This window comes from Lactuca saligna, chromosome 8, assembly GCF_052625555.1.
Source record: "Lactuca saligna cultivar CGN05327 chromosome 8, ASM5262555v1, whole genome shotgun sequence".
NCBI classification, from domain to species: Eukaryota; Viridiplantae; Streptophyta; class Magnoliopsida; order Asterales; family Asteraceae; genus Lactuca; species Lactuca saligna.
Window position 1 is genome coordinate 73,859,627 of NC_136424.1, and position 15,408 is coordinate 73,875,034.

Sequence of the window (15,408 nt, forward strand, 5' to 3'; positions counted from 1 at the left end):
CGGTAATGCTCCATGCTGTGGCCCAGTATCGCTTCTTCACAACTTGAACTAGTTCTTCCTTTTCAGAATTGGAAAGGTCAGAGGCTATGATAACTGGCTTTTGATGGCCATCTTCAAGGAAAGCATACTCCAAATTTTTTGGTAACGTTTTGAACTCGGTTTTAAGGTTCTGTTGGTTGTACTCGCCGAGTGTAGGTAAGGGAATCGGCGAGTTGGCAGCTGAATTCACGAATTCCATTTTCTCTATGCATGGACTCGGCGAGTAGCTCGGCCCTACTCTACGACTTGAATTGTCAGATTGTTTCATCAATTCTTCAAACTCAGCTTCTTCCAGCAGCCTCTCGATCTCCATTAAGTCTTTTTCAGCATCAAATTCTTCATCAAATATTGTGGACTTGTTGGGATCTTCACTCTCGCATTCCTCCATTAATTCATCAAGCATGTCAATTGAGAATGCCATGTCATCACTATTCCTGGCATACTTCATAGCTTGATCAATCCCAAAAGTGACTGAATCTTCTCCTACCCGTAAACTAAGCTTTGAGTCCCTCATGTCTAATATAGCACTTGCACTGTTGAGGAAGGGTCTTCCGAGGATGATCGGGACTTGAGGATCCTCCTCCATATCTAGAATTATGAAATCTGCGGGAAATACAAGCTTGTCCACCTTGACAAGTAAGTCCTCACATATGCCTCTTGGAAAAGTGACTGTCTTATTTGCTAAGTGAATCGCCATACTAATTGGCCTTGGTTCCGGGAGATCCAGCTTCTTGAAGAATGAATATGGCATGAGGTTTACACTTGCTCCTGAATCGGCCAAAGCATGAATGGTAGCCAAGTTACCAAATTGGCAATGTAAAGTTAAGCTCCCCGGGTCACCCTTCTTCTTTGGTAGCTTATTTAGCATGGCAGTTGAGCAGTTTTCATTAAGAACTACCTTTTTCACTTCCTCCATCTTCCTTCTATTCGTGAGAAGTTCTTTAAGGAAATTTTCATATTTAGGCATTTGTGTGATAGCTTCGATGAAGGGTATGTTGATTTGAAGGGCTTTGATATGATCAAGAAACTTCTGGTACTCCTCTTCCTGCTTCTCTCTCTTAGCTCGGGCTGGGTATGGTAATGGAGGCTGATAGAGCTTTTCAGGGATCTGCTCTTTCGGGTTTGGCAGTGGACTCGTCGAGTCCATATTCTGGACTCGGCGAGTAGGCTCTGTTCCATGAAGATTTTGATTTTAGTCTTGAATTTATGCATCCTCCTTCTGTAATTCTTTGGGTGCTTTATTCTGAATAGGGGCCAGAGGAGTGACTATCTTCCCACTTCTTGTTATGACTATATTTATGTGCGCACCTCGTGGGTTATTTTCGGTTTTACTAGGTAGTTCGTCTGGTGATCTTTGGTTGATTTGTTGAGCAAGTTGCCCTAGCTGCGTTTCTATGTTGTGGATAGATGCTTGCTGGTTTCTAAGCATGGTTCTTGTTTCTTGAATTGCAACATCATGATCACTATGTCTCTTTTCTGAAGTTGCTACAAACTTGGTAAGCATCTCTTCCAAACTTGGTTTTCTTTCTTGTGCCGGCTCCTCCTTTTGGTAAAAACCTCTTCCTTTCTGCCCGTACTTCTCCTCCTTAGCCTTCTTGTACTCTTCATAAGGGAGCCACTCTTTCTTTGGTTTTCGCTAATCTTCATCATATTAGTCCCCACTTGAGTAACATACTTGCACCTTTTTGTTGCTATTTTCATCCAAGTCACAATCTTTAGTAAGATGAGGTCCATTACAATTTTCACAAACCACCCGAATAGCATGGATCGTTTGATCCATTTTATCCATCCTCTTATCCATGGTTTTTATCATAGCCATGACCGCGAACAAGTCTTCAGTAGCTACATATGCGGCTCCCCTAGTAACATCATTTCTTGGATTATGGTATTCTCTAGAATGCTTAGAGAATTCTTCAATCAATTCCTTGATCACCGGGGGTGGATTCTTTGTGAGTGGGCCTTGCGAGTCACGTAACTGCCTGGTTGTGACATTGACTCCATCATAGAAGATGGAGACTTCTTATTGGCTATTAAGGTCATGGTGCGGGCAATTTCTTAGCAGGATCTTGTACCTCTCCCAAGCTTCATATAGTGACTCTCCAGCTTGTTGTTCAAAGTTAGCAATGGCCTTCTTCAACTTGGCCGTTTTGGAAGGTGAGAAAAAGTGATCAATAAATTATTCTTTCATCTTGGCCGGTGACTGACCCGGGGGGAAGTGACTTGAGCCAGTTTTTTGCAGCACCTTTGAATGTCACTGGGAGCATGCGAAGTAGCTGAATCTCACGAGGAACATTTGGAACATTAAAGTAATCAGCTACATCATTAACTTCATACAAATGCTTCTAGGCATCTTCGTGGTCTTTTCCATAGAAATAAATTTCCTTTAGCTGAGCGAGTATGTGGCCCTTTAGCTCGAACATAGCAGTAGCGGGAATTGCGGGTTGCACAAGTCCGGGGCCGGTGTCATCGCGTATCCTCTTCTTCCACTCTCCCATGGGAATTTCATCAATGTTAGCCATGGTAAGAGCTAACTCATCGCCGGAATCGGATTCCTGCCCTTATGTAGGTTCTTCTTCTTTCTCGGTGTTGTACTTAGTGTCCTCCTTAATCGGGTCTTCGCTTGCTAAAGATGCACTGGATGCACCTGCTTTGCTACTCTTTTTCTTCCCAAAAACAGTCTTCAGGTTGGACAAAGGGGACTTCTTAGGTGTATTCGAGCTCTCCACGTCCTTTCCTCTGTTCTTTCTCAATGTGGATTCCGGATCTTCAAACGGGGGTACCAGCGGAGTATTCAAGCTCTCCACGTCCTTTCCTCTAGTTTAGTTGTTATCCTTTCCTAATCTCCAGATTATGGCTTGTATTTATACTCATATTTTAATTAATGAAAGTGAAGGGTAGGGTTTCTCAGCTCTTCAAAGGGTTCTTTTTTCGCAGATGCAGCTCCCAAAAAGCCAGAAGTTCTTTTCATTCGGATAAGGGTTCGCTATTTATAATTATCACCAAACAGGGGGTACTCGGCGAGTACATCACCTAACTCGCTGAGTAGATGTGTGAAATCCGTCTATTTCCAGGAGTCTTGACTTATCTTCTGGAATATTCTTGGGTACTCGTCGAGTAGCCTTGAGGAATCGCCGAGTTAGTATGTTTTTGTTCCTAATTCTTCATTCTTTGGTCTGTAATTGCTTCTCCTTGTTCCCCTTTACTTCCAAGCATGTCTTTTGGACTGAAAACAAAATTTAAGCATTATTAAGTACCTTTTGTCCACATTATGCACCTAATTAGCTAAAAATGAATAAAAATGTATGCTAAACATATGACTAATTATGCAAATATCAGAAAGCCAACTTTTTTTTTACAAAATCTTCTTGGTATCAGAGTGGGTCACACATATCTTGCAAGAAAAAACCCTAAAACATCGTTGGAACCATGGGGGAGACGAAACAAGCAAATCCGAAACCAAGGACGATGACACTCATGTCAACATAAATTCGTTGTATTACATACATGCGTATGAGTATCCCAGACAAATGCATGTAAACGATGTTCTCGCCGATGAAAACTATGGAGCCTAAGCTCGGGATTACATGATGGGACGATCAAAAATGGGATTTGTGTAGCACCTGGTTTCTGGTATGTAAATCTTATTCGAACATTTCCCATTTTAGCCTTGGACTCGGCGAGTCATGGGTCCGACTCGCCGAGTAGAGACGCGACCCAGGTCATGTTTTAATTTGGCGACTCGGCGAGTCCATATCCTAGACTCGGTGAGTCGCCGCTGTTGGATGAAACCCTAAGTTTCAGGGGTTTGCACCCTATTTAAACGACTTAACTTCCCCAAGCCAGCCCCCATTCACCCTTAGAGCCCTGTATACCTCGTCTTAAGCCGTTCCTTGAGAGTTTGAGACTTTTGTGGGTGTTTTTGAAGGTTTTGAAGGAGGAAAGAAGTAGATCCAGAAGAAGGAAAGCCAACCAAGCAACTATTGTGTTCTTCCAGCAGTTCCTTTGAGGTATAACTCGTTTTCCCCATGATTCTATGCTTAAAACTTCATTTGGGTCTTTCTTGGTCAAATCCCCAAGCTTGTATGTGCATTATATGTCGTATTAAGATGTTTGGCCTCTGGATCTAGGCAAGATTGAGCTCCAGGAGCTCAGATCTGTTAGCTTTATGGCCCCATGTTGCTTGTTAGCCTTAGATCTACCCTTTTAAGGCATTTTGAGCCCTAAAATCCATATTGGTGAATATCCACACGTAAAGTTGGAAACTTTACGTGTGATTTGTGTCCTAGAAGTCCAGATCTATGAATGGTATGGACTGAAATCGAGCAAATCGGTGTATTTGGTGGATGCATGGCGGCGACTCGGCGAGTCGTATAGGTGACTCGGCGAGTCTGGTCGCGAGTCACCGAATTGGTCCCTTCATGATGTATCGAGTTGAGCCGTGAGTCACAGGGGGTGACTCGGTGAGTTGGGAGCTGAACTCACCCATGTTAGGACTCGGCGAGTCAATGCCCTGACTCGGCGAGTCCAAGGCAATCTTCATAGATCAAGAACAGACTCGGCGAGTTGTTCATACAACTCGGTGAGTCTTAGCATATGTGTTCTTCGGATGAAGATGAACTCGACGAGTTGTTCATACAACTCGGGGAGTAGGATGAAGGAGTTGAATGTCAGTTTAGAAGATGAACTCGTCGAGTCATAGCCCAACTCGACGAGTAGAATCAGGGACCCAGGACAATTGTCTGGACAGGGACTCGGCGAGTGGAGATCCACTCGGCGAGTCGGTCAACTAAAAGTTGACTCCGAATTGACTTAGGGCTAGACCAAGGGTAAAATGGTCTTTTTACCCAAAGGACAGTTAGCAGTGTATGATTAAGTATATTGTGGGAATTGCAGCCGGGGAGTTTCCGGAGCAGCAGCAGCAGTAGTAGGTGATCAATTCCCACACAGACCAGCAGCTATTTCGAGGTGAGTTTCCTTCCAGTAGTAACGGGTCTAAGGCACCAAGGCCGGCCCGTATAGATGTGACGTTAGTATCAGAGTGTGGGCCGAGCCCGTATCTCTTAGTTGAGTTGATTATGATATATGCCAGTATGATAGAATTATTTACACTTGTTGTTTGTACGATACTTGTATGATATGAGTTGGCGGTTGAGTGTGGGCGACGCCCGTATCTCTCCGAGAGTGGAGTGTGGGCTAGGCCCGTATCTCCCAGATAGCGAAGTGTGTGCGGGGCCCGTATCTTCACGGGTGTGGGCGTGGCCCGTATCTCTCAGAAAGCAAAGTGTGGGCGGGGCCCGTATCTTCACGAGTGTGGGCGGGGCCCGTATCTCCTAATTGAATGTTGTTTGTTATATGCTTGCATGGTATGGGGTATTATGGGGGAGCTCACTAAGCTTTGTGCTTACGGTTTCAGTTTTGGTTTCAGGTACCTCCTCAGCTAAGGGAAAGGAGCCGGCGCGGTAGCAGCATGTCACACACACACTCTCCGGTTTCCGCATTTACGAGCTTTTCTGGGATTGATACTCTGATATTCTGATTAGTTGTATGTTTTGGTTTTCAGACATGGTTCAGTCTATATTATGGATGATCGAATGATGTTTTAGTTATTAATATTTTCTAAAGTAACGTTTTTAAACAAAAAAAAAATTTTGATGTGAAAATTGGGTCGTTACAATTTGTATATGGGACGATCAAAATACCAGAAGACAGCTCACCAAATTACATGATGTGGATGTGTTGTGATGCTATGATCAAGGGGTGGCTCGCCACAACAATGGAAAAGACAATTAGATCAATTTTTAAATATGCAAACACAACAACCGAAATATAGGTTGATCTTGAAGAGATCTTTATCAAAAAGAGTGCACACCCTGTGTTTGAACTAAAGCATATGCTCACCCCAACTCAACTAGACGAAAATTATGTATCATATTATTACTCCAAGATGCGAGGAATAAGGTAAAAGATTCAATATGTGTCACCGATTCCAAGGTACTCGTGTCACATGTGGAAAAGTTTGAGTGAATTAAAGGAGAATGAATGACTTTATGAATTCTTGATGGGTCTTGACTGCACCTTCTGCACCATAAAAACACATATCCTTGCATAAAAACAATCTCCCACATTAGGAATTTCTTATCATCTTGTGTATGAAGACGAGCAACAAAGAGCCATCTCAGCAACAAAGAAACATATGCAGATTGCCTCTACCTTTCAAATTCATGCATAGAATCGACAAGAGACGACGAGTGACTCGACCTTGCAATGTGTCAATGCTACAACAAAAGATGTACATTATAGCTTTTGCAACAACAATGGTCATAACAAATAAGGCTTCTTCAAGGGGTTACACTACCCAGAATGGTGGCCAAGAAAAAGCAAGAAAGAAAATGGGAGATCTAAAGCTACTTTGGCTGATGCAACGTCAAGTGCTATACTAAGACACACAAGGTGAGTAGTACCAAAAGTTGGCTAAACATTTTTCTGAGGAAGGAAAAGCCAATACGGATATCATGGCAAGTAAAATCTAGAAAAACAAAACATGGGTTTTTAACAAAGGTACAATGGTGCACGTGAATAACATTCACATTCTACTTGTGTAACGTCTCGATTTTCAACTTAAAATTTTTATTTTTATTTATTCAAATGTATCTGAATATAATTACATTTCGCGATAACATGTTGTGATTGCGAGTGTGTACAATCGAACCTTACCCTTCTCACAAATCAATGAAGTACTTGAAAAACATTTATATTTAACTCGGTAAGCACAAAGCTTAATGAGTTGCCCAAAATACCATATACCACAATACATATAGATGCATACAAACAATGGCTCACGATCTGCCAATATGTATATCTTAGACTTTCTGCCCAACCATTTCTTCTTCAACATAGATCTACGTGTACTTATAGCCTACATGTCATTTTATCAACACAGGTCTATATGTACTTACGACCTACATGTCATTTCGTCAACAGACATGCCTATATGCTCCTAACCTCTATGTTGTTTCACCGTCACCCCTAACTAAATCTAGTATCATAACAATTAGGTACTTATAGATTGCACTTTAGACTCTACTACTTAGAGACTGCTCTCTATTGTATCCCTAGTGCACCTAGACATCATTTTATCGGAGTATCTTGATCTACTAGTGATCTAGCTAATTTTGTTGTAGAACTTCGTTTTCTACCTTAGACATACTCCCGAACTCCTCGCAACGTCTTCCAAAACCGAGAAGTCTTCATCTTGGACTTTTCAAATCTATACTCTACGATGAACGATCATCTTCATAAGTTAAATGTTGATTTGTTCCTTTGACTAGGAATACCATCAACTTGATATAAGGCGATTAATTAAGGAAATTTATCTACTACTTCTTAACGGAATCCAATTTTCAGAACATGCCTCTAAAAAGGCTTATATGATATCCATAAAACACACAAGTCTAGATTACAAACGGTATCCCAACCTTTTTCAGGTGTTCAAACATCCTGAATTTTAACCAAAACTATGATAAGGTTTATTGGAATGAAAACACTAGACCAATACTCTAATATTGGTGACAAAATCTTTATAAGGCTTGATTATCTTCCAATCTACTAGATTATAAAGAACACTAGGTCACCAATAACCTTTTCGTAAGTCTCTAACTACTTTTCCTATATCAAGGTACACCTATTTATTGTGCAATTAATTCTTATGACCACTCTTGATACGTCGGGATACTATCCATCTATTGGGATTTCGATGCCATATTGATCTTGTCATCATCCCCTTTATGCCTAAAGACTCATGATCAACCCTTCGATTGTCCTAAAGACTCATACCCACTATCTAATTGTCCTAGTTATCATCCTTCCTTAATATGTACTTATCACCGTGATCGACTTGTGATCTAGCTAATTTTGTTGTAGAACTTCGTTTTCTACCTTATACATACTCCCGAACTCCTCGCAGAGTCTTCCAAAACTGGGAAGTCGTCGTCTTGGACTTTTAGAATCTATACTCTGTAACATCCGGAATTTCAGGTATTATATTATTCATTTTATTTTAAGTTTTGTAGAAGAACTCAGCGAGTTGGTGCGTAGACTCGCCGAGTAGAGACACGATTTCTCATCCGGATTAATGACCGGACTCGATGAGTCGCATTGGTGGACTCGGCGAGTCTGTGCTGTTTAATGAAACCCTAATTTCTTGGGTTTAGGGCCTATTTAAAGGGCCTTATGGCCTTCATTTGTGCTCACCAGCCCGCAGAGAGAAACCCTAGTGCACTTGAGCATTTGGAGTGAGAGAATGAGCCATTATCAACCTTGGAGGTGTTGTCTAGCAAGGGAAAGGAAGCTTTAGCCAAGCAGGAAGCAAGAGGGTTAACTTCCTGAAGATTTGAGGTCCAGAACATCACATTTGAGGTACTATTTTCGAACCATTTTTTGTTGAGGTGATGTTCATGTTGATTTAGGGCTTATTGAGCCCTTTTGTGGCTAGATCTAGTGCTCCTTTGGTCCCTTAAGCAAGTTAGGTTCTGGATCTGGACCCTTAGAGGTCCAGAGTGTCCCTTTGTCCAAGCTTTTTATGAATCCATGGAGGTTTTGGTTTGGGATCTTTGTGCTTGAGGTCAAGACACCATTTATGAGTCATTAGTTGTGATATGAGCGCCAAGACATGAACTTTATGTGATAAATAAGCTTGGAAGGATTGGATCTATGAGTTAGTGGATCAGATCTGACCTCAGAAGGTCGTTTGGGGTTGTGCATGGGATGCACTAGCCGAGTCCATTGGCAGACTCGACGAGTTGGTGCAGTTTGTTCAAGGATTTCAAACCAGGGGTTGAGTAACCGAGTTGGGTGAGTGACTCGGTGAGTCGGAAGGGACTCGGAGGAATCGGGTCCTCGTAGAGACTCGGCGAGTCCACTCCAGACTCGGAGAGTTGGGTTGACCGTTGACCATTAACCAGAGTGGACCAGTGTTGACTTGATAGGGTTAGTTAACCTTAGTTGGGAAAGTGTTAATTAGAGATGTATTGTGTTATAGGACGACTATAGCTCGGGAGATCGAGCACTAGTGATTTCAGGGATTTACGAGTTACCGAGATACGTGAGGTGAGTCTTCTCACTATACTTTACCTTGAGTAGGTAAATAGATTTATATGATACAGTGTTGTATATATATTGTTTGTTGCACTGCATTCATCTATATGATTTATGATGTGCATGCTTCCAGAGTTAGAACCTGAGGGTTCACAGAGTTTAGGTGCACGGACCCACAAAGTTATAGCCTCGAGTGGCTAATATGTGTTATATGTGGTATTTTGGGGAACTCACTAAGCTTTGTGCTTACAGTGTTTTGTGTTATGTGTTTCAGGTACTAGTGATGATCACGGGAATGTGTCGGCTTGATCAGTACACACACTGGATTTTTATGTTATGAGATCTTGAGATTGTTATATGTTATAAATTGAGTTTCAAACAATGATGTTTTTATGATTTACAAATGAATTATGTTTTTATAAATGCGAAAAATTGTTTTGGAAATTCACGGTGTTACATACTCTATGACGAACGATCATATTCATATGTTAAATGTTGATTTGTTCCTTTGACTAGGAACACCATCAACTTGATATAAGGCGATTAATTAAGGAAATTTATCTACTACTTCTTAACGGAATCCATGAGTCTTCCAAAACTGGGAAGCCATCGTCTTGGACTTTTAGAATCTATACTCTATGATGAATGATCATCTTCATACGTAAATGTCGATTTGTTCCTTTGACTAGGAACACCATCGACTTGATATAAGGCGATTAATTAAGGAAATTTATCTACTACTTCTTAACGGAATCCACTTTTCAAAACATGCCTCTGAAAAGGCTTATATAATATCCTTAAAACACACAAAGCTAGATTACAAACGGTATACCAACCTTGTTCAGGTGTTCAAACATCCTGAATTTTAACCAAAACTATTATAACAGATTTATTGGAATGCCAACACTAGAACCAATATTCTAATATTGGTGACAAACTCTTTATAAGGATTGATCATCTTCCAATGTACTAGATTATAATGAACACTAGGTCACCAATTACCTTCTCGAAAGTCTTTAACTAATTTTCCTATATCAAGGTACACCTATTTTTCGTGCAATTAATTCTTATGACCGCTCATGATACGTCGTAATAGTATCCATCTACTGGGATTTTGATGCCATATCGCTATTGTCATCATCCCCCTTGAGCCTAAAGACTCACGATCAACCCTTTGATCATCCTAAAGACTCAAACCTATTATCTGACTTTCCTAGTTATCATCCTTCCTTAATATCTACTTATCACCATAGATCTTTTCTTTTTTAACTTTTGAGGCTACAACTAATTAGAGGTCCTTAATAAATATTTTATGGATGCTAAAGTCAAACTGTTGTCCTATGTTAACTTAATAATAGCAAATAAAGCTAATATGTGGCCTTTGAGGTTCGGGCAAGTAAACCCGAGGGATCTCTTTAAATCTAACACACTAAGGTCATTTGATTTGGATGTGTTGGTTGAAAGCCTGTTACACGGATTTCAAAGAAAACCATGAGCTTTATTTATAAAAAAAATATAATTAAGAAGTTTGTATATAATTGTGTTTATAGTTTAATTGAATATTGTGTTTAGGAAAAATACTTGGTTGTCAAAAGATTCCCTTGGACTTGGATTTGAACTTATGACATTGGACAGAATGTTAATTACTTTGACTGGTGTAAGTGGTTTGAAGTTTGTAACCAATCTGGATAAATATTAGGGAATTTTTAGAAAAGATTTTTCAGAAAAAGATTGTTGCCGACCAACAAATAGTTGGAATCGGGCATTGTTATATTTTATGAAACAAAGATGGTTGAGCATGTTTTGTCACATATAATTTCACGAGAGTAAGACCATAATTTGTTCTAAGAATTGACTTGATCATATTGAAAAGGAATAAGTGTTGTAATCTTTGATCCTGTTGATTTGTATTAGGGAGTGGCCAAAGTCTTATTTCTATTATCATATAATATTTTGAGACTAAAGCCAAGTTGACTCAATGCACGACAGGTACATTCTCTACTATAATACAAAACAGGGTAATTGGGTTGGATCTTTTCATATTTGTTTTGATTTCATGCATTAAGTTTCAAATAGTTTTAACTTTAATTTTCTTTTCTTCTATTCTATTTTATTTTCTCCAGTTTATATCTTCTTGTTCTTTCTTGAGGACAAGAAAGGTTTAAGCTTGGGGAGATTTGTTAGGTGCATTTCATGTACCCATTTTGTAGCTTTATTTTATAAAAGTACATTGCATATAGGCTTAAACTCATGCATTTTGCATGTTTTTTGGGATTTTTCGTGAGGCAATTTCATTCAAATACTTTTGTGATATTTTAGGGACTTTTGGAGGAAGGATATTGTTGGAGGAGGTAAATAAAAGTGGCAGACAAAATTTCAGGACTTGCGGAGCACCGAGGAGCAAGATATCAAAGAAATGAGGATTTTGGCTTTACAGATGTTTACACGGCCGTGTAAATGGAAGCCTTGCGTTTACGCGGGCCGTGTAAACGTAGATTTCTGCGCAGTATATTTTTTCGTTTACGCGGGCCGTGTAAATGACAGTGTTAATTTACGCGGGCCGTGTAAACGTAAATGCGGGTTTTAAAGCAGTTTTTCACCATTTTTAAAGGGGGGAACCAACTTTTTACCAAGGTGTCGATTTTGGGAGCAAAGAAGGCGATTTTCTAGAGGATTTTGGAGTTGATTAACACTTGGGAACATTTGATTTCATTTTGTAAGAACTTTAATTTCATTTTCTAGATTTGTGATCTTGTTCTAGTCATGAGTGGCTAGAACCCTAGTTTCTCCAACTTCATGTCTTGACTTTTTAGTTGTGATTTCAATCATGTGATTTGATGTTTGCTTTTAATTCCTACCTAGTGAATTTGATTTTGTTTCAATTGAATGTTTGATTCTAATTGTGATTCTTATTGGCCATTTGAATTAGGGTTAGGTCATTCAAGTTATCAAATTGCAAAATCCGTAATTGTTTTGTGAATTGAACTAAGTAACAAACACTAAATTGATTTCCATTGAATGGATTTAGTGTAAATCTTATTCACATACACTTTTACACTCCCGAGCTTATGAGGAGTATTAGGTGTTGTTGGGAACATTCACATAAAGCTTCATGCAATCTTCCAATCTAATTCTAAGAGCTTTTTTAGATTAGGTTAGTAAGGTTAGGATTAATCAAAGAGCTTGTTTTGGTTAATTATTGTGGTGAATGGAAAATGTTAGAGCTTGTTAACACTTTCAAGTACCAATTTAGGTGGAATTGAGTAGATATCATTTCATCCTTGGAATCACATTGTTAAATTGTCTTGCATAGAGTTGGAGTTCTCACAAATCCTGAATTTATTTCATTTAATTGATCATTTAGTTATTGCTTTATCCTCTTGTTTAAATCCTTGCATACCAACCCCCCATTTATGTGACCATTATTGTACCTTCCGCAAAAAGGTATAAACACTTGTCCCGTGTCTCTGTGGATCGATCCTACTTACCTTGTACTACATTATTAGTTCATAGTAGTAGTGTTTAAGGAGTCATTTGTACCCTTTATTTGTTGGGTTACACACGCTTAACAAATTGGCGCCGTTGCCGGGGACACGGTGTTACTAATTGTTTATGCCAAGCATTTTGTGAGCAGGTGCTTTAAAAAAAAGTCAGGTAGAAGATAAGTTTTCAATTGAAGGAAGTGACGAGAAGGTTAATGTGTTGTAAAGGCCCACCTACTTAGAACAAAGCACATTCAGGGGCCAAGTCGAGCCAACGACTTAAAACAAGGGCAGCTAACCGGGAGGCAACCCGGGGGGTTATTTTTGTCCTTTCTTTTAAAACTTTTTAGTCTTTAGTAAGTTTTAATTTTTTTTATGTCCCAAATGGTTTTAACTTATTTTTTTATGCCTAGAAAATGAATCTCCGGCTCCAAAAGTACTTCACGGATAGCTTGGGGAGGATGAAGAGGAGGTTCTCACCACAATTGCAAGGCTCCAAGAACGATTTGGTAAATTCTTTATATTTTACTTAAAATTCAATTTGTGTGCATTTGTGACTGTTTTGGACCCATTCCCAAATCAGCTACCATCCTCCACCATCTGACTCTCAATAGGCCGACTATACCTCTCTCCAAGCATCGAGGACGATGCTTATTTTAAGCTTGGGGAGGGGCATCCATCCATGCATAAATCCCATTGCATGTAGGTTGCATGTAGTTTTGTACATATTGCATTTATTTTCATTTCATTTTCTTTTTTTCTTTTTTTTTCTGCATTGAAAATTTTTCAAAAAAAACAAAAAGATTTTCTTTCTATTCTAATTTTTTTTTTTTTTTTGCATCTAAATTTTTGCATTGCATTCATTGCATAAAAAAAACGATCCAATCCCAAGCAACTGAATCTTTTCAAAATAGTTAACCTGGTAAATGAGTCATGTGTCTTGAAATTGGCTTGCTCTTTTTTATTGAAAAATCTAAAAGCAAGTTAATCACACACGAACACACCTCCCGAAGCTACTTGTGCAAAGCAGAAAATGAGAAGATTGTCAACACTGAAGCATAACAGCAGGTATGAGTCGATTCTTTGGGACATATGACCGGTCTTATGAGTAGTAATGCTCAATTGAACTTAAAATGCCAAATTCAAAAGTTCATAAAAAGAATGCAAAATCTCAATGTACCGCCTTCCAGCGCTCTTAAAAGTCCTTTTTACTCATTCCCTTTTATATACCCTGCTTGAGGACATAGATTTCAACTATACTTACGGGTTTTTGCATGTTAACATTTAGTCTCCCGAAAAATGTCTTAGAAGTCCTCACGGTAATAGACCGTGAGATGTCCCACAATAGAAAAGTCAAGGACGGAAATATAAGGAAATTGGCCAAATAAATAAATTAATAAGAGTGTTATGTGTTAACTTAGTTATTTGTATATGTGTTACATTAAAAAAAAAAACTATTATTAAGTTAATCTGTGACCTTTGGGATTCGAACAAGTAAACTTTGAGGGGTGTTTTACACCTAATCGCCTAAAGCTAAATTGTTTGGGACTGATTGAGTTGAAAATTCATTACACGGGTTCCATAGAAAGTCATGAACTTAATAATAGCAAATAAAGATAATCTGTGGCCTTTGAGGTTCGGGCAAGTAAACCCGAGGGATCTCTTTAAATCTAACACACTAAGGTTATTTGATTTGGATGTGTTGGTTGAAAGCCTGTTACACGGATTTCAAAGAAAACCATGAGCTTTATTTGTAAAAAAAAATATAATTAAGAAGTTTGTATATAATTGTGTTTATAGTTTAATTGAATATTGTGTTTAGGAAAAATACTTGGTTGTCAAAAGATTCCCTTGGACTTGGATTTGAACTTATGACATTGGACAGAATGTTAATTACTTTGACTGGTGTAAGTGGTTTGAAGTTTGTAACCAATCTGGATAAATATTAGGGAATTTTTAGAAAAGATTTTTCAGAAAAAGATTGTTGCCGACCAACAAATAGTTGGAATCGGGCATTGTTATATTTTATGAAACAAAGATGGTTGAGCATGTTTTGTCACATATAATTTCACGAGAGTAAGACCATAATTTGTTCTAAGAATTGACTTGATCATATTGAAAAGGAATAAGTGTTGTAATCTTTGATCCTGTTGAGTTGTATTAGGGAGTGGCCAAAGTCTTATTTCTATTATCATATAATATTTTGAGACTAAAGCCAAGTTGACTCAATGCACGACAGGTACATTCTCTACTATAATACAAAACAGGGTAATTGGGTTGGATCTTTTCATATTTGTTTTGATTTCATGCATTAAGTTTCAAATAGTTTTAACTTTAATTTTCTTTTCTTCTATTCTATTTTATTTTCTCCAGTTTATATCTTCTTGTTCTTTCTTGAGGACAAGAAAGGTTTAAGCTTGGGGAGATTTGTTAGGTGCATTTCATGTACCCATTTTGTAGCTTTAGTTTATAAAAGTACATTGCATATAGGCTTAAACTCATGCATTTTGCATGTTTTTTGGGATTTTTCGTGAGGCAATTTCATTCAAATACTTTTGTGATATTTTAGGGACTTTTGGAGGAAGGATATTGTTGGAGGAGGTAAATAAAAGTTGCAGACAAAATTTCAGGACTTGCGGAGCACCGAGGAGCAAGATATCAAAGAAATGAGGATTTTGGCTTTACAGACGTTTACAAGGCCGTGTAAATGGACGCCTTGCGTTTACGCGGGCCGTGTAAACGTAGATTTCTGCACAGTATATTTTTTCGTTTACGCGGGCCGTGTAAATGACAG

The 15,408-nt window shown here is 38.8% G+C and overlaps 1 non-coding gene across 1 annotated transcript; it reads left to right on the top strand.

Annotated features, from left to right (window-relative positions):
• The first annotated feature begins 2,072 nt into the window (after positions 1-2,072).
• On the top strand, positions 2,073-2,179 carry LOC145013562 (small nucleolar RNA R71). Its single transcript, XR_013665112.1, has one exon. It is a non-coding gene; the product is annotated as a small nucleolar RNA R71 (small nucleolar RNA).
• The last annotated feature ends 13,229 nt before the right edge of the window (positions 2,180-15,408 follow it).